Source organism: Zootoca vivipara, chromosome 4, assembly GCF_963506605.1.
Source record: "Zootoca vivipara chromosome 4, rZooViv1.1, whole genome shotgun sequence".
Lineage (NCBI taxonomy): Eukaryota > Metazoa > Chordata > Lepidosauria > Squamata > Lacertidae > Zootoca > Zootoca vivipara.
In genome coordinates this window covers 53,563,811-53,582,645 of record NC_083279.1, presented here as the reverse complement: position 1 = coordinate 53,582,645, position 18,835 = coordinate 53,563,811, and positions in this window count along the sequence as shown.

The following is an 18,835-nucleotide window of genomic DNA, read 5'->3' as shown; positions in this document are numbered from 1 at the left end:
ATATATACTGCACAAGAGCTCAGATCTTTCAGAGACGCTGGATTTTTCTGTTTCAGTTAATCGGCTTTGTTGTGCCTTTGATGTCTTCCCAAGGCTCTTTTTTCCTATGGAGTGTATAGATGGAGCTAGATAGAGTATCTGTGCCTATTTCCTAGAGGCACTTGAAAATACCTTTAGACATACTTTTTCAACCTTGACATATGTAGAGTTGCATTGCGCGTCATTTTAAGAACACGATGACACATTCCTTCTGCTCATGAAGATGGTTTACTCTCATTAAGCTAAGGGTGAGTTTTTATTTATTTAGTTATTCATTCATTCTAGAGTTTCTAATCCACACTGTGCAAAAGAAAACCCAAGCCGTGTACATAAACGGGATAGAAAACACAGTACAAATCATAGAACAATGTTTTTAAAAATCCCCATAAAACTAACAAGAATTCAAAGCTGCAGAACTAAGGCAGACTAATTTGGCAAGGCGTAAGGGGAAATAAAAGTTCTCAACAAACTTAGCCATGATAGGGCTTGCTGCACTTCCAGAATGCTCTAGTCACATCATTGTATGGCAGTAAAAAGTCGTCGCTGTATGATCATTGATGACAGGGAAAAGGCCTATATATATATATATATATATATATATATATATTATATATATATATATAATATATATATATAAATGTTCCCATCCTATGAATTTCTTCACTGAGACAATTTAGTGCAAGGTCCCAGTGTTGGAATGAGGATGCTGGTGGTCCTAACTCTGGCCCAGGAACCTACAATCAGATCAGTTATTGGGCTCAAGCTGCACAATTCAAGGAGTACCTACTCTTCTGGAAGTTGTGGGTGGGCCTTTGCTCTGATGGTGCTTCTAGCGCGGCTATTCCCTGCACAAATGAAGGCTCCTCCCCTTTCATTCATGCAGGGATGCCTCTGCACCTAAAGAAGAAATACTGTCTTTGGACTGGACCTGACGCTGTTGTAGGAGCAGTTAGAAGGTCCCCCTGTGTGTCTTTTTACTCCATTTTGTTTTTCTCTGGGCAATGCAGAAGTACTTACACTGGTCTTCAGGGGACAAAAGAGAGGCTTATTGCCATCAGCACCTTGGAGAGCATCCTAACTTGCAGTGGAGGCTGGTGTTCAATGGGATAGGTAGGGTGCAAGGCAGACAGGCCAACAGTAGATGGAGTGAGATCCAATGACAGGGCCTCATCCTTGCTGAATTATACATGGACAGCACTGAGATGGAGGGGGAGGGGGCTGACAGCCAGTGGCCATACCTTGACTGGCTGTAAGTAAAGAAGCAGGCTTCTTAAACTGGCTGAGAGCAAATAGCTGGGTGGGATAGTTGCCCCATTTGCACAAATAAATTAGCCTCTACTGATCCTAAGGTGGCCTCCTTGATGAAAGGAAATGGGGGACAGCAGGGAAGAGAGAGTTCTGAGTTTACTAATGCTTATTATTGCTTGCTCCATTGCAGCTAAAACCAACCTGAAGAATGGGTGGGTGGGTGGTTGGTTTGCCTGTTTGTCTCCTGCATTTGTTTTGGGAAAACTTGGCCTATTCTCTTGTTAGCTCATTTGGAAAACCTTCCTACGAAGCTTGACTTGTTGCTGGGTTTCAACTGCTGTTCTGGTGAGGGTGGGAGGATATTTTTAAACCAGTCTGGCTGGCTGTTGCTCTTACTCTTTTACATATGGTATTTCAAAGATGCACCCTTGCTCACAACTACTACTTGTTGAAATTGCGAGCAAACATCTGCAGGACTACAGCCTTACACCCCGAGCCTCTAGAAACAAGCTGTTGTCATAGCTTGCATTGAGGGAGGGTCCTTTGGTATCCTTGCTTGTGGATCAGGGCACACCTGGAACACCATTTTATAATTCTGCTCTTTTGTTTTTCATAGAATCATAGAATTGTAGAGTTGGAATTTAAACCTCTATTGTCAGAGCTTCATATCCAAGAGTGGGCTTTCATCGACAATGTGTCTTGCTGGCCTTTTAGGATGTCACAGTAGATGAATCCTGCCTCAGACAGACCCCTGGACTATCTCCAAATTCTCTGCGGTACAGCGCAATCTTTTGACATGTCACCGTTCATCTGGTGAGGGTGGTTCTTCCCAGGGCTGACTCCAGGTTTTGGGAACCCTTAGGCAACATGCCCTGAATGGGACCATCTTCACCTCTGTTGCCTAGTCAATTCCCCTCTCCCTTGTTTCCACTTGCATGCTCAGAGAGGGCAGCAGACAGGCATTGGAACCAGGAGGAGAGCAGGCGGTTCTCGAGGTTGACAGTGGGCCCCCTGCCTTGACAGGTACCTGACAATGCCTACTACAGGCAGCCCTGTATCGGGAAATTTTAATGTTTGATGTTTTACAATTTTTTATATGTGCTGTAAGCCACCCAGAGTGGCTAGGGAAGTCCAGCCAGATGAGCAGCGTATAAATAATAAAATTATTATTATTAGTATTATTATTATTATTATTATTATTAACTCTGATGCTGGTCCTGGCTGTTGAAAGCTTCCACTCCCCTATAGCATCAGGCCATTCTGCTCTTGGTTTAGCAACTCTTATATTCTGGGTATTCATGTTGATTTAAATACAGCCCAGCACGCTCTGGATCTTCAGGATAACATACACATCCAGATTCAGTTGTATGCATGTCATTTATTCATGGCAGACAAATGAAGGCATAATTTGTTTTCAAAAGAAGTTGAAGTGGAGACTTGCTGCATTACAGACCTGTTATATCATGTTAGCAGACAAATAGCTGTTCTCTGCCCGTCTTCATAATTGGACAAGAAAATGCATATCCACCTTTTCTAATGCACTGAGAGAATGGAAACAAGCTATAACAACAGAGAATGCAATCCACATCTCATTGAAGCCAGTAGCAATTTCCCACTAATTTTAAATGCACCCATAATACCCTTATTATTTCTCATCCACAAAGGATGTTTTAGCGGCCTTGTACTTCAGGAGCGCTGCACAGTATTTCTTTAAATAAAAAAACACAGGTTTATTGTGCTACATTTTGAAGTATAGCAATTATAAATCAATCTAATCTTGTACCACGTAATAGTAATTTATCTCTTTGGTGCCAGAGGACTGGGAAGAGTAAAGTCTTCCAAAGTTTACTGCGACGGATGGAGAAAAACGCAATGCTGTACTTTATCCCACAAGTGAAACTTTCTTGCTTGGGGATCAAAGTTGTTTTTATTAAGGATGGAGTTCTGTATAAAGAACAGAGAATGCTGACCTCAGTTCTACAAAAGAACTTTATAGTTTGGTTCCAGGAAATGTAGGGAGAGAAAAAACCAGGTAATGTTGTCATAGCAACAAGAGAGAGAAGTTCTCTTTCAGTAAAAGCTGAAATAGTCATAGCCTCAAATAATACAATATCCATATAGTTCTTCTTGTCTTCAGGAGTGGGCAGAAGGTAGACCGGGATCTACAGGTAGATCTCTGGATGTTTTGCTATAGATTGGCAACAGGTTATGACTCTCAATTGTTCAGGAAAACAATTCCCCTCCCATCAAATTTAGGCTGATGAAATGAAGAAAGCTAACCAGGAGTAGGGAATGGTGAATTTCTGCATTTCAGTTTCTCTCCCTTTTTCATTTCCACAATCTTCAGCTCTCCACATTTCTACACCAGTTTGTAATTTATGTTTTTTAAAGTCCTCATCAAAATTTAGCAGCATTTTAGTGTGCATTTCTCCTAAAATACATATTTGTCCATGTCTACCCAATATACAAGTTTTTGCAAAAGCAATTTGCCCCTGATATAATGCATTTTTGTTTGTTATTTCCTTTAAAATATGCATTTTTATGAAAACTCTACCCTAGTATATGCATTTTGTACCTATTACTTGGCAGAATTCAGAGAAATGTGAATTTCAAAGGCTGACTGTGTTTTTGTTCACATGCATTGTTTCAGAATGTGTGAATTAGGTAGATTCACTTTCAAATGCAAACTGGATCAAATATCTCCCCCATCCCTAACCAGAAGTGGATTTTTATGTGAAAAGACTATGACCACAGTTCAATTCTGGGACTGAAAACTAATGTATAGTTTCATAATATCCTTGGAGGCATCCTGCTCAATAATTCTAACAAGGTAACTTACCAGATCCATCATAGTTTTCCAATACAGTGGTACCTCGGTTTATGAACACAATTGGTTCCGGAAGTCTGTTCATAAACTGAAGCGTTCATAAACTGAAGCGAACTTTCCCATTGAAAGTAATGGAAGGTGGATTAATCCGTTCCAGACGGTCCGCGGAGTAACCGTTCATAAACTGAAGCGAACTTTTCCATTGAAAGTAATGGAAAGTGGATTAATCCGTTCCAGACGGGTCCGCGAAGTACTTAAACTGAAGCGTTCATAAACTGAAACATGGGTGTAATTGGTTCCAGAAGTCTGTTCATAAACTGAAGCGTTCATAAACTGAAGCGAACTTTCCCATTAAAAGTAATGGAAAGTGAATTAATCCGTTCCAGATGGGTCCGCGGTGTTCATAAACCGAAAATTCATAAACCGAGGTGTTCATAAACCGAGGTTCCACTGTATGAGATACTGGTTGTGCTTTTGATATACTGTACAGTGGTGCTTCTGCACCAAAGGGGCAGAACATAGATGTTTTAAGAAATTGAATAAATATGGAAAATAGATGTTCAAAATTTTTCTTGTTATTACCAAGTCAAGAGGGTGAGACAACATTGATGTGGTTCATCCCACATGTTCCTCTGGATAAGCTGCAACAAAATAAACTCTATCTTCTTTAGAAGGTCAAATCAAGGGGTTTCTTAGTTTTTGGATTAGGTTCACCAGTTTGGCCTTTCTAGGCTACAGGATATCTTTCATAACTAGCTGAGTGGCAAATTTTGCATCTTATTTGATGTCATTGATATTGTCAAAGTGACCTTATGTGGATTACTTTTATGATGCTTTTCCTGGTCACTAATTATATTATTATTATTATTATTATTATTATTATTATTATTATTATTAACAACAACAACAACAACAACAACTATATTTGGTTATGCTTGAATCTTTATCCTTTGTGATTTAATCATTATGTGCTATAACGGTCAATTGGCTGAGCTTTGAAACGTAATCCTGTTACTAAACTTGGGAAGACCTTAGTTAATATAATAATCTCAGAGGGCTGGGAAAGTAACCTTTAGTTATGGCAGGATGCAAATGTATACTGTAGACATAAATAGCTCATTTATTCCTTTTCATGAAAATTTCATAAAAGAAAAGCACACTGGATTTATTGATCTTTGTGCCAATAAAATACTGCAGTTGGCAGATATTCTAGTGATCTGTTTCTTCAGCAGCCTGGTTGTGCACAGATTAATAAAGCAGTGTTCTCATTACATTTTATTTCATCAGACACATATGAGGCCAATGGGAAAGCTTGCTCTCTCCAGCTGTAATAAAAATCTGCCCAGTAACAGCATCTGGTCCTGCACTATGCAAGCCTTTTATAAGGTATGTCTTGTGTTAAGCATGTGATATATAAGCGCATCATCTTGTACTGTAAACATATAATATTATATGTGCATCTTAATAGGCATTAAAAGTAAAACACTATTTTCCATGCAAGTCAATCTTGTCATTGACGTCTAGCAACAGGGGCCAAAGGAGATGTGACATTAATTGGGTGAATGCAATTAACATGCACATTTTTTCCTATGTAAATAGCAGCCCTGGTGATATCCAAGTAGCCTCAGGACTGTGGAGTGGGGCTGGATAGGCACAGTTTAACTATTTATCTCTTTACCACAGTCCTGACAAAAATCTCCTCCCTGAAGCTGCTATTTGCATTTCTTATTTTCCTTTTTTCAAAAAATATTTTTTAATTTTTCCCCCCAAATAAACAAACAAAACTAATTACATCTCATCTTGAATTCACCCTTCTCAGTCTTTTCACTCTGCCGAGCTGTGCCTTCCCTCCCTCCCACCATTCGGCTTTATTTCTCACTCTCATCTTGCAGTGAAGCATCCACTGGTGTCAATGAGAGTTTCCGTTAGAATGCAAGTAGCAGCTTCACAGAGAGTTGTTCCTTTGGACCATGGCAGAGAAAGTTAAATTTTCTCTTTCTCTGCTCCACTTCTAATGGTATCAGTGATGATCAGACTTTCCTGCATTCACACAACCAACATCACATCTAGTTTGGCCATGAGGATCTCACCCATGCCTTTTAATGGACCTTCAGCATTGGCCTGGTATGCTTTGCATGCCACAGCAACATGCAGAGAGACTCCATTGATGTGAGATTCCCTGACATACGTCGCTCACTGAAATACTGTCTAGCAATTATCATTTTTACCTTCATAACTGCACAACTAGACAGTTGCAATGTACTCTGTGTCCATTACTGCAGATGATTGTTTAGAATTTTCAGCTAGTACAGAATGTGATAGACCATTTCCTTGAGATGACTGGCATTGGAAGAATATTATATTATGGTTCTGGTAACTATGCTGATTGCATATTGCTTTCCAGGGATAAATCAAGATGCTGGTTTGAGACACAAAGCCTTAACAGCCTAAGCTCTGGTTCCCCCACCAGTCCACATGCAGAAACCAACCAGACTAGCAGCTAAATCTTACTGCAAATGGGAGGTGAGGCAGGCAATGTTCTCTACTCCATCTGAGGTCAGGAGGCTAGCTTTAAGGGGTGCATGTGGCACGCACAGCCTTGTGTCCTCTAACACCACGCTGCTACTCACTATACGTACAGCTGCCTTACTATATGTGCATAGGGCCCTGAATGTGGGCTTTGTGTTGGGTTGCCAGACCTCCAGGTCTGATCTGAAGCCACCAGCTTTTCCTCACCTCTTCCAGGTAGCAGGTGGAGCATTTGAATCTCCAGGTGGGCAAGAAAGCCTTTAATTAAAAGAATATATATTGAAAATGCACACAGCTTGCAAGCTGTAGCTTGACAGGAACTGGATGCAAATTATAAGGGAGTGGATGTCCTACCCTCCCCCATTCTTCTCTCCTGATTCACCTCTTTCTCATTGACCTACCCAATGACACCACTAGGAGGAGTATCCCGCCGTGACATCACCACAAACTGCCCCTAGTTCTTGGGTTTGGGCCCTCAAATCTCAAGATCTGGGAATGCTCCTGACCTGCCAATCGTAGCCTTGTGGAATACAGGCAACAGAGCTTTCAGCTGTAGGCTCCTCTCCTCTGTTGTGAGAGGAGGGGTCTAGACCAGGCATCCCCAGACTTCGGCCCTCCAGATGTTTTGGACTACAATTCCCATCTTCCCCGACCACTGGTCCTTTTAGCTAGGGATCATGGGAGTTGTAGGCCAAAACATCTGGAGGAACACAGTTTGGGGATGCCTGGTCTAGACAGAAACATTGCTTTTGCACCAGCTCATTACAACTGCTCATCTACCTAGGCTTGCCATACAGCCGGAAAATTCCGGACATGTCAGGAAATCGGTCAGCTAAAATGGCATCCTGTGGGAAATTTTGAATTTTAAGAGATGTCTGGAATTTCCCACATATATGGCAACCCAGGATCCCCCCCCCAGTTATCTGCCCCCCACCCCGCCCCCATTGAGCAGCGGAAGGAATGCCCGCCCTTCCATGGGGGACCCAAAGCATGCTTGTGCCTCCCGCCTCCTCTCATGCAGCAGCCCCAACTGAGGAGGAGGAAGAGGGAAGTGTGGAGGGTGGTGGAAAGAGGGCGAGAGCAGCCCCAAGTGCCCACCAGCTGTCCAGAGAGGAAAATAAAGATGACTCAGTTATCCTGCCCCCACCTTCCTCCCTGCTCAAGAGCCGCTGCTTTACCTTCTCAAAGCTGCCACCGCTGCTGCCTCGAGGACAATTGCTCCCCTTTCCAGGACACAGGGCAGGAGGCGAAGAGCCTGGCTAAAAAAGGAACAGGGTGCCCGTGGCTACTTGCTTGGGAGCAGGTCCAAAGGAACTTACCCCCTCAGTCCTACCCTCCCAAAGCGGTGGGTAGGGACACCAGCAAGGAATCTCCCTTTCTTTCCCTGCTATTAGTAGAAGAAGAGTTGGCTCATGGAGACACTGGGGTGGGTGTGTTGTTTGCTTTTTTTGGGGGGGAGGCTGTGCCTTCATTATACACTTTTAGGTGCCAAGCAAAATCGTTCCTTTCTTAACCAGGCCTTTGGTTGATCCGATTTACATCCTGTAAGCTTTTAAAATGTGTTTTTTTTTTGTGGGGGGGTATTGGGTTGCTGTTTTTATTTTATTAGGCATTGTGTAGTTTTATATCTTGATTTTATTCTGTGAACTGCCCTGAAACCCCCAGGGTGGAATAAGAATAAGAATAGGGTGGAATAAGAATAAGAATAATATTGCCCCCTCCCACATGGGAGAAAGAAAGAAAGAAAAAGGTGTCAGGAATTTTACTTTTTGAAATATTGCAAGCCTACTGCCCTCATACCAGTTTACACTGCTGCTTTCAACTTCCTGTTAATTCTCTCTCTTTTAAAAGTCAGGAACAGAACATCAAAACACATCCAGAAATTAATTCAGAATAGAAAAGCAGATTAATCAATTATGCACACTGAGAATCACTCTTGGTGTTCTACTGTTAGAACGTAGGGTCTGCACTTAAGTTTCAAATGAGTGCATCCATTGTTTACAAGTCAGCATGTCTGAAAGGGAAATAATGAGAGCTGATCAGAAATAATATTGTATTTATTACTGCCCTTTATGCATTCATGGTCCCGGCTTATTTTTATGCGGAAGAGAGCAACTTTGCCAAGCACTTTTGAAACATAAACAGAGGACTGGCGAGTATTTGGAAATAAATGATTAATAACTAATCATTTAGTTATCATGGAAGTTGGATGACAATTGATCATAGTAGTTACTTTATTAGTAACTATTAGTAGTTAGTAGGTAGTTTATTATTAGTAGTTACTTTATTATTCAGTTCTCAAATGTCTCCATTGATGAATGTTTCAGAACCCAAACACCGAAAACTTGTTTTCAAATGCACCTTGGAAGTTGAACGGCTTCCGCTGTGTGTTTTTCAATTTTCCCAATTGAATTTGCAGACAGCCCTTTGCGTCTTGGTTTTTGAACATTTAGGAACTAGAACGGTCTTACGGAACGGATTACATTCGAGAACCAAGGTACCACTGTATCATGTTACAATAGGGGCCATTATCCCCAGGCTTCTTTTAGATATAATCAGGGGCTGATCTGCTATGAAACTAATGAAGCTTAAACTAATCCCAGAGGGGCCCCAGAAGTGACTTTAGTCCATATTGCTCAATCATTTTGGTTCTAGAAGACCCAATTTGAGTTGCATGACTCAAATTGATTGTTGATATTATATATATAAAACAATCTCAAAGTTTGACAGTCAGTAGCACAGATGTTGTAAAGGTGTGGTGATCTGTCATGGAACAACTCCATTGAAGAAGATAACAGCGGTGCGGAACTGGCAAAGCTGACTGGGGAAATCCGAAACCAGAACAACCAAGCATTCCAGAGAGAGTGGAGTAAATTAATTCAATACATAGACAATCATTGTACACTAGACTAGCAGGACTGAGATAAAACTCAGAGTGAAGAATCAAGATGTTATAAATGTGGGGACATAATAATGTGTTATTAAAAAACAAACAAACCAGAAGATGGGGGGAGGGAAGTTGAGAGCTCGACAGAGCATAAGGTTTTATAAAAAGTGTTATGATATTATAAAATTGTTAAAAATGGAAAACCAATAAAAACATTTAGAAGAAGAAGAAGAAGAAGAAGAAGAAGAAGAAGAAGAAGAAGAAGAAGAAGAAGAACAGTGGTTACCCAGGCCTGATTGCTGGCTGCAAAGGGCCCCCCATAACAGTTCAAGCTTCCAAAAAGGAAGTGTCACCTGCCACAAGCCACCACCTCACCTCAGATAGCAACACGACTTGCGGAGAAGCTTCCACTGAATATCTTAACAACCAATCAGGTTTGTATGGAAGGAAGTAGTTATTGAGATAGTCTAGTCTTAAGCCATTCAGGGCTCTAAAGGTCATGAACATGCTGAATTGGATCTGGAAATAGATAAGGAGCCAGGGAAGTTGATGTAAGATCAGTGAGAGTCTTGCTCACACTCAGGATGAATGAAGCTGTCAATTGAATTTCTATCAGCTTCTAATGTTTTCAATCATAAATTCAATTGACCAGATTTCCACAATCAATGTGTGATTAAAAAATAATCAGTGTTTTACTGCCCATTTTCCCTAATGTACATATTCTTGCATGCAATTTTGCCTTATTGATAGTTTTTTGTAAGCAATTTCCCCTAATAAGTCCATTTTAATGGACACACTTGCCTCTAATACATGAATTTCTATACACATGGTTTGGTTGGAGAACTACATCAAAAAAATCAGAGAAGAGTGAATTTTGAAGGATAGTTCCGCTTCTGTTTGTGTCCTGTTTCAGGAACTGCAAATTAGATTTCATTAAAATGTGAACTAAACTGAATTTCTCCCCCATCCCTCACTCATACCCCTTTGATTTTCAATCGTTCTTCACTCTTTCTTCCTATGATCACGTGTGTGTGTGTTTTCAACTTTGCATGACTAGATCCTTTGCATTGTAGGTTTGGATTAATGTGTTCTATCTTAGACTGACATTTTTTGTGGCTGTAGAATGTCTCACAGCAGTTTCATAGCTGTGTAGTTCGCTATACTGGAACAGCATGATTGTGACAACCATCAGATGACAGCATTCAGATGATTAGACATGAAAATGTGCAACAACCAAGCAAGGGAAACAATTCATCTTGAATATGGAGAGCTTTTAGTGCTATAAATGAGCAGCCGCACCAGTTCGTGGCTGTGAATGCACACAGGTATGCTGTGCATTAAATAGGCATTAATATGCAGCAAAAGCATCAGGGTAGAGAAGTATTGAGACTGTCACTATCACACTACTTAAGAACATTGTGATTCCAAGTCAGGCAAGGACTCATGTCTCAAGATAATAATGCTAGTGGCACCCCAATGATGTTGCAATTAATGTGAAACAATTGGGTTTATATAGTGCCTTGATGATGAGATGATGAATCATCAAAAGAGCCTCTTGAAACAACAAAAAATATCAGGAAGACAGCATGCCAAGTGACGGTAGCTGTTGTGTGTGAATAAACAAAATTATTCGCTGGCTGAGACAGAAACGGTAACTTGATTTGACAGAAGAGGGGAGCTTTTCAGAGAATGATGACATGGTCACAATGATGAGTAAAGTAACCTTGACAGCAGCATCTTGTATGGGTTACAAAAAGTTAAGGAGTAGCAGAGAGCGGGATGAAGGGATTCAGAGAAGACAAGATGGGCAACAGCCAACATAAAAGATAAAATAGGACTGCCAAACACCCGGATTTTCCCGGACATTTCAAAGGCGGAATTTACTTTCAGGGGATCTCAGGCAAGTCAATTGAAAAAGCTCAACAAACCTGGGTTTCTTAAAAGTCAGACCAAGAATAAATTCAATCTGCAACAACGCAAAATTCAGTTTGGTTGTATTAAGGACTTTCCATGTTTGCACAAGCTCCAAGATGCTGTGAAATTAACAGACATATTATTTTGGCAAAATTGATATGCCCTGAAGGCAATGGTTCTTTGGTGAGAGAAGGCGGTGTCTGAGTCACCTCAACTGACACATCAGGAACAAACAATAATCTGAAAGCACAAGTTGAGGTTCATTTCAGATTCTGGTTTGTTCCGAATGTGGAAATAATATGTTCTGGGTCCAGAACAAATTAATGCAGGACGACTTACTTTGCTGCACACTGAGAAAGGAGGAGGGAAGGGGCAGCATGGGCAGGCACAAAACCCATGCATATCTTTGCCTAACAAGCTTTATTTAGCAGCCAACTGTTTTCATGCTTTCTAGCCAAAGAATAGCATAATGCTTGCAGTGTATCTCAGCAAAAACAAGGAAACAGGCCAATAGCCAAAAAGTGTGCAAAACGCCTTTTTATGTGTTGTATTAAGAATAGCCAGCACCTCAGTGCTATAAAAATAAGCAGACTTCAAATTCTTTTGAGATGATTAAACAAGCAAAGAGATCTGAACAAACCAGCACATGACCCCCCAAAAGAAATGTTTTCACAGTGGGAAGAAAAATCACAAAGACATCCAATGAAATAATAACTGATTTCCACAGAACATTGCTCCAGCTCTGATTTAAAATTAAACTGACAGTTTTGGGGTCATTTAGTACTTCACGTAAGAACTTTGAAACCTTCAGTGAGAATACTAGAAGTTCCTTTTCACTACAGAATTGTCATCAAATTAATAGCTAGTGATGACCATGAGTGATATCTCTTTCTCCTTACAGTCAGATACAAATATAGTTACGAGAGCCTCACAGTGGATTTGGCATAAATCTAATTATTGTTGTGTAGAAATGCAAATGAGAATTAAAATTCAAGAAAATGCAAGGTGTGTTGATTTCTAATGTTAAGTTAATGCATTTTAACCACAATGGACACATGGCTTGTTTGTTAAACAGATAACTTAATTGCTCTAAACTTCTATCCACACTGAAGGATATCGATAGGGACCAGTTCATAAATTCAACCATCTGTGTAGGAAGTTGCAAGAGACACCATTTTATGGAGGCTGCTCTATGTGGCGAGCCATTGTCAGCAGCCAGGTGGTTCCCTGGGCAGTTGTTTTTCAAGTAGTCTGTGACTAGAATTATGTCTGTGCCAATCCCTAAAATGCCCCTCTACCCTTTACCAAGTAGGCTGCAGAGGGCTGAAGTTGTGGTAGGGCACAGAAATCAGGTTTTCCACTTTGCTATTCATCATGAATGGTCCTTTTCCCCCAAGGGAACTTCTTACTTCACTAAATGGACTGCAGTGCTGTAGTATGTGGTTTATCCAGTGGTATTATGAGGTTAGGTTAGGCATGTCAAGTTAAACAGTCCACCAGCTATGTTTGGTGACTCCTCAAGGCAAAGGAAGGGAAATTTGGTGGGGTAGCAGGTCAGATTTCCTGGGTAGAAAGACACATTCCAGGGCAGAGCTTATTTATTTATTTATTTATTTATTTATTTATTTTTATTTCATACAATTTATATACCACTTAACTGTAAAAAACCCAAAACCACATCAAACCTCAAAGCAGTTATAATACCCCCCCCCCCAATTTATGTTGTTAGGCATAAATGGGGAAAATACAGCTGTGGCTTCTTAGGAAATATCCAGCATCCACAATTTGCATTTATGCCCGCAATAACTGGAAGATGTTCAACAGCAACCCAAAGGACATGTCCTCCTGAACAATCAAAATGGAATATGTCTTATTTGAATTTTTGGTAATTTTAATGAATTATCTTCCAAATCTGCTTCTTTGTGTGCAATTATTTAGAATGGCGGCAGCATCCTCAGACAGTGAACATGCTTAATATTTTGCAATATTAATCAGTATTCCCTTGGATGTCTTGAAATCAACAAGGAAGGAATAATTTGTAGTTGTATTAATGCAAACATATGGCATCTTCTGAATATCAAAAAATATTCCTAGTCTCCCAGGTGAACTCTAAGAAAACTGAATGTTCAGGATTTCACCACAGTGGGTGGTGGGTGGGGAGTATCAGTATCTGAAGTATGTGCTTGATTTGCTCACAGTGAAATATCTCTCCTTGCCTTGTTGATGAGATGCCCATAAAAGGGGGAGAAAAGCAGAGTGGGTTGACTTCTGCTTTGCACAAAATCAGATTGCTTTGACACATCACAAGGTTAGTTCCTAATTTGTCCAGTGCAGAGATAATGAAATTCACACAACATCCAATGCTCATTCTGTTCAGTTTCATGGTGAATACTGTTGTAAGTTGGGGGGGGGAGGGTTGGTTGGTTGGTTGGTGTTTTGTTTTGGTAGGGGGGAGGTCAGTCCACTTGGTGCCTGAGGCCGCTCTAATTCCTCTTTTATCCCCAATTATTTCTATTAATTTTCTAAATTATCGCAAATCAAACCAAACCAAATTAATTTACTTTAATACAGTTCCTTAAAATCATATGTTCCGAACATATGATCATTGTCATCTCCTCAGATTGCCACATCATTTCTTATTGAGAGTCTAGTTGACATCCTTTACTTGCTGTTAAACATTCTTCCACACCACACAAAATGTAACTGGCTGATTATCACAGTTATAGAATCATAGAATCATAGAGTTGGAAGAGACCACAAGGGCCATCCAGTCCAACCCCCTGCCAAGCAGGAAACACCATCAAAGCATTTCTGACATATGGCTGTCAAGCCTCTGTTTAAAGACCTCCAAAGAAGGAGACTCCACCACACTCCTTGGCAGCAAATTCTAATATCTCATTATTTTATAATCACCATAAGATGAGACATACAGAATGACCAAATCAATCACTTAATGCGTGCAATAATCTAGATATATGTCTCTAAGTCTTGGAGTCATGTACCCAAGTAAGGATTAAAATCTAGTGGAGGACTCCATTGTTGAACCTGTCAGGCAAATTTCTTTGTGAGATAATGGCCATAGATGCCACCTAAGCACTGACCTTGTGTTTAGGCAAAATGGCTGTATGGTCAAAGATTAAGTACCATAACCACAGGCTACTATGTGGGCCTTTCACCACCCACCCTCACCTGGCTGAGACCTAGAATGACAATGGCAAGGTGTATGTGGGAGAGAGCTGAGCTGGAAGCAGGCTGCAGGCAGAAGCGGAGAGACAGGCCCATGATTGATTAATGTGTGGTTCCAATGCCTTTGGGGGCACTAATGCTGTGATCTGCTCCATCTTAGGCTCAGGTTGTATATGTGTGTGAATAAAACTGCCGCAGTCTCCACTTTTCCTCATTCCAATGAAACCTAACCCTGGGGAAATGCCTGGAACCGCTGGAATCTCTCACTACTCAGAGATTGGGCTGGCGTGTAACAATACACATCAATACCATACATGAATTCAGGTCATTGGTTTTGCATTGTGCAATGAGAAAATTTAAAACTCAAGATTTCAAATCACACTGATCCTGCCTGCTCCATCTCAGCTCTACCTCAGACCACCTGCTACAAGATTGTTTTTTTTTAATAGTATTTTTATTGATTTTATAAGAGATACATTAAAAAAGAAAAATAAGAAAAAAAGGTACAAAAACGATAAAAAAAATGTAAAAAAGAAAAAGAAAAAAGAAAATATAAAAACATCACACAATCTTATTAACATCTTATCATCGACTTCCCCGTCCCCCCTGCCCGACTCTTTTTTCTCTCTCTCTCTTATACAGCTTTCGCAATACTCACGAATAATTAAACAATTACAATTCTTAATCTTACATCACTACTATTATTTGTTCAAACTTTGGTAACCCTCTTAACTTCTTCTAATTACATCCTTTAGCCTCTAGTTTCTCTCTAAGAAATATATCGTATTCCCAAATCCTCCCTCTTTATAAAGTTTTACAATACTTCTTAATTCTTCCCCCTTCCTCTCCTGGGTAGCAGTTCCCTCAGAGCCACCCCCAGATCCGTAATCCTTAGACCTTGAACCTTAATCCTTTCCAATTCTTAAACTTCATAAGCCGTCCTTTAAATAATACTTCACAAAAAATACATTTTTACCCCACACCCTCCCTAAGCCACTCCATTCCAGACCATTCTCCACTTTTCCCCTTTTGTTGCTTTAAGTGCTCAGCCTGTCTCCCTCCCACATCTTCATTTTCCTTGTCCCCCATTATCATGAGACTTCTGACTGGATTGTGTCCCTCTTCTCTCACTAGAGAGACACCAAACCAGTCCCAATCATCTTTTTCAACCACAATTTGATTGTCTCTAACTGAGGTCTGGCCTCCCTCTCTCACTGACAGGCCAGAGCCCCAGACTTCGTCTCCATCTGGAGAGTCTTGAATCCAACAAAAGTCCTTCTCTGCCACTCTCACTGGTTGCTCTTCATCCGACTGCTCCTTTTTTTCTTCTTCTTGAAAATTTTCCTTACAGTCCTGTTCTTCCTCCTGCGCTTGTGGTTGTAGATTTTCCACTTGGGGCTGTAAAATCCCCACTTGGGGCTGTAAAATCCTATTGGGATTACACAGTTCCTGAGTCATTTCTTGGATAAAATCCAAAATCTGTTGCACAGTGATCTCTTCTGACTGCATGTCGGTTGTTTGGTCTAGCTGAGTTCTTTGTCTTCTCGTATTACACCAGGAGGCATGTACGTTAGTTCCCAGGGTGTTGCTATTGTCTTTTATTTATTTTATCTAAAATAAAAGCTCTCTCTTTTTTTAGCATCCAGAGTTCAAGGCTTCTTAATTCTCAAAGTTGCCTCAAAATCACACTATATTGTAACCATACACCCAAAGTTCACCAATATTGATACATAAAAGCTATTTTAAGGCTACAATCTTTCCCCTTGTTTCCTCCCAGCTCCGCTGGTAATGGCTTCCAGAGTCCCGCTCCCAGGGTCCAGGGGGGGGAATCGTTTAGCCTCACGACGTTCCTTGCAGAAATCCCAGATTAAAATCCTCTCTTCCCTTGGCTCTGCCGCCTAAGGGAAGGGCTCAAATTAACTTTCTTAAGAGAGTTCTTGTCGTTTCAAAAGCACGGCTGCAGGCTAGTTAGCTGTTACTTGAAATATCGGTGGGGGGGGGAGCAACCTCCGTTCCCTTGTAATTTAAACTCCCTTCCCGTGTCCAAATTTAAATTTTTCAAATCAAATCTTGTTCTTTTACTCACGGTCGAATTCTATTTTTGAAGGTATCTGCCGCTCCCTTGTCGTCGGATCGGAGCTTTCCGCCATCCAAGTAGCACTGGACCCAAGGCTCCGTCACGTTCCCTCTGCTCTCGGCACCCCCGGCATGGGGGCTTTCCGGGCAGCGAATCGTGACTAAATGGGGCACAGCTGGGAAATCCAAGCCCCCAGAACGCTCAATCTGGGGTTCTACGGGTGGTCGCGGCGCTCGCGCGACTCTCCCCCTTCTTGGTGGCGGTGGGGGTCTCGGAGACAGAGACGATCCCCGCCGATCGGCAATGGCGGCAAACCGGAAGTCCGAGATTGTTTAGACTCCAGCAGTTGTGCCATCAGGACAGGACTTTAGGGCAGACATCCGAGGCACCACTCAGCTGAATGAGCAGGGAAGGCCCCAATCACAACAGAGCTGGCTTGCCACATCTAAAAATTGAGACCCCCCCCCCCGGGAAGATCATGAAGTCAAGAGTCTAAAATTACCTATCTGCACCACTAGGTTCACGTACAAATGAATCTCTAAGAAAAGAGTCGGCTCTAAATTTTAATTCCTACAAGAAAGAAAGAAAGAAAGAAAGAAAGAAAGAAAGAAAGAAAGAAAGAAAGAAAGAATTCAGAAGTGGAGCTGTTAATATGATATTGTGCTTGTAAGAGACTAATTTCATTGCATCCTGGAAGGAACTAGGCTTCATCATAGTAGATGACTCACAGATGCAGCAATATTTTTGAGACTAACGGTCTGAATAATGAAATGCATATATCAGGGTGTCGCATGTAAAACTACTGGAGCATATTTTGCTTAGTTCTCATCAAGATCAAGCTGGCACTGCAACCCAAACCCCATTCAACCAAGGATGGGCCTTAATGGAACTGCAGAATTACCGCCACACCCGCAGGCCCATGCCAGTCAGCGAAGAAGGTGGGGGCAAGCTGTTACAGCTAGGAACTGGTGCAGCAATCAGGCCCATACTGGGCCCAGTGTGATCAAACTCTGATACCCAGTTGACATCTCTCAAAATCAAGTTCCAACTCCACACAATAGCATGAGAAGAGGGGAGTAGCATATGGACCGTGCAGCATGTTCCTAATCTCAAGGCAATCGGAAAGATGAAGGGAACAAAAGGGACATGCATAAAAATAACCCCCTGAGAATTGTTGTCCAAGGGTATTACTTGGCAAACATCTTATTCAAAACATGACAAACACACAAGTTCAAAGTGTGTTGAGAGTTCATATTACGCTACCGTCAGCTTCTGACATGTAGATCTTTTGAAGGTGACTATTGATTTTCTGCCTGATCTCAGAGAGATAAATACAGGGAAATGTTGCTTATTTCTGTTGATAGAGGAAAGGCTGGTTCATATTTTCTTTCTAAGGAGATTGTAAAATACAATAAGCTGAGAAACGGCACAAATATTACAGCAAAATGTTATAGTGAAATTAGTGGAGGCTGGTCCATTGGGACAAATGGGGTTCTGCCCCACCAAGACTATTCTGCCCTCAACTAGCCCCTACCTCCGTTCCTGCCTCCTTCCTTACAGGTAGTTTGGTGCTGTGTAGAATTCAGCAGGGGGAGTACAGGGCCAAAACTAGAATTAGTTGGCTCTCCCAAGCATTGGCTCTCACTCCATCTCCTATTGGTCTCCCTCACTTCAGCATTACTAGTTTCACTGGTCCCCAGCCTCAAAACCTAATGCTATAGCAGGGCTTCTAAAGTCAGTGAGTGGAATGAGAAAGGGTTGAGAGGATGAAGGGATGAGAGACAGACAGAAGAGCTGCCCAGCTCCTAGCATTCCAACTGAGGTGAGCCTCTCCCTTTCAGCTGGCACCACAGAGCTAATCTGTGGTTAGAAGTAGAAGCTGGGATACTAAATGGGTTGGTGTCCCCGAGCCAGTCACGGTTACTCAGCCTAACCTACCTCACATGATCATTGTGAGGATAAAATGGAGGGGGAGTAAATATGCACATCACCTTGAACTCCCTGAAGGAAAAGTGGTGTGTGTGTGTGTGTATGCATCATACCCTCCAACTCCCGGATTGAAAAATCCGGGATCAGCGGCGGCGTGGCATTGGAAGTCGCTTCTACGCATGTCCAGACATGCGTAGAA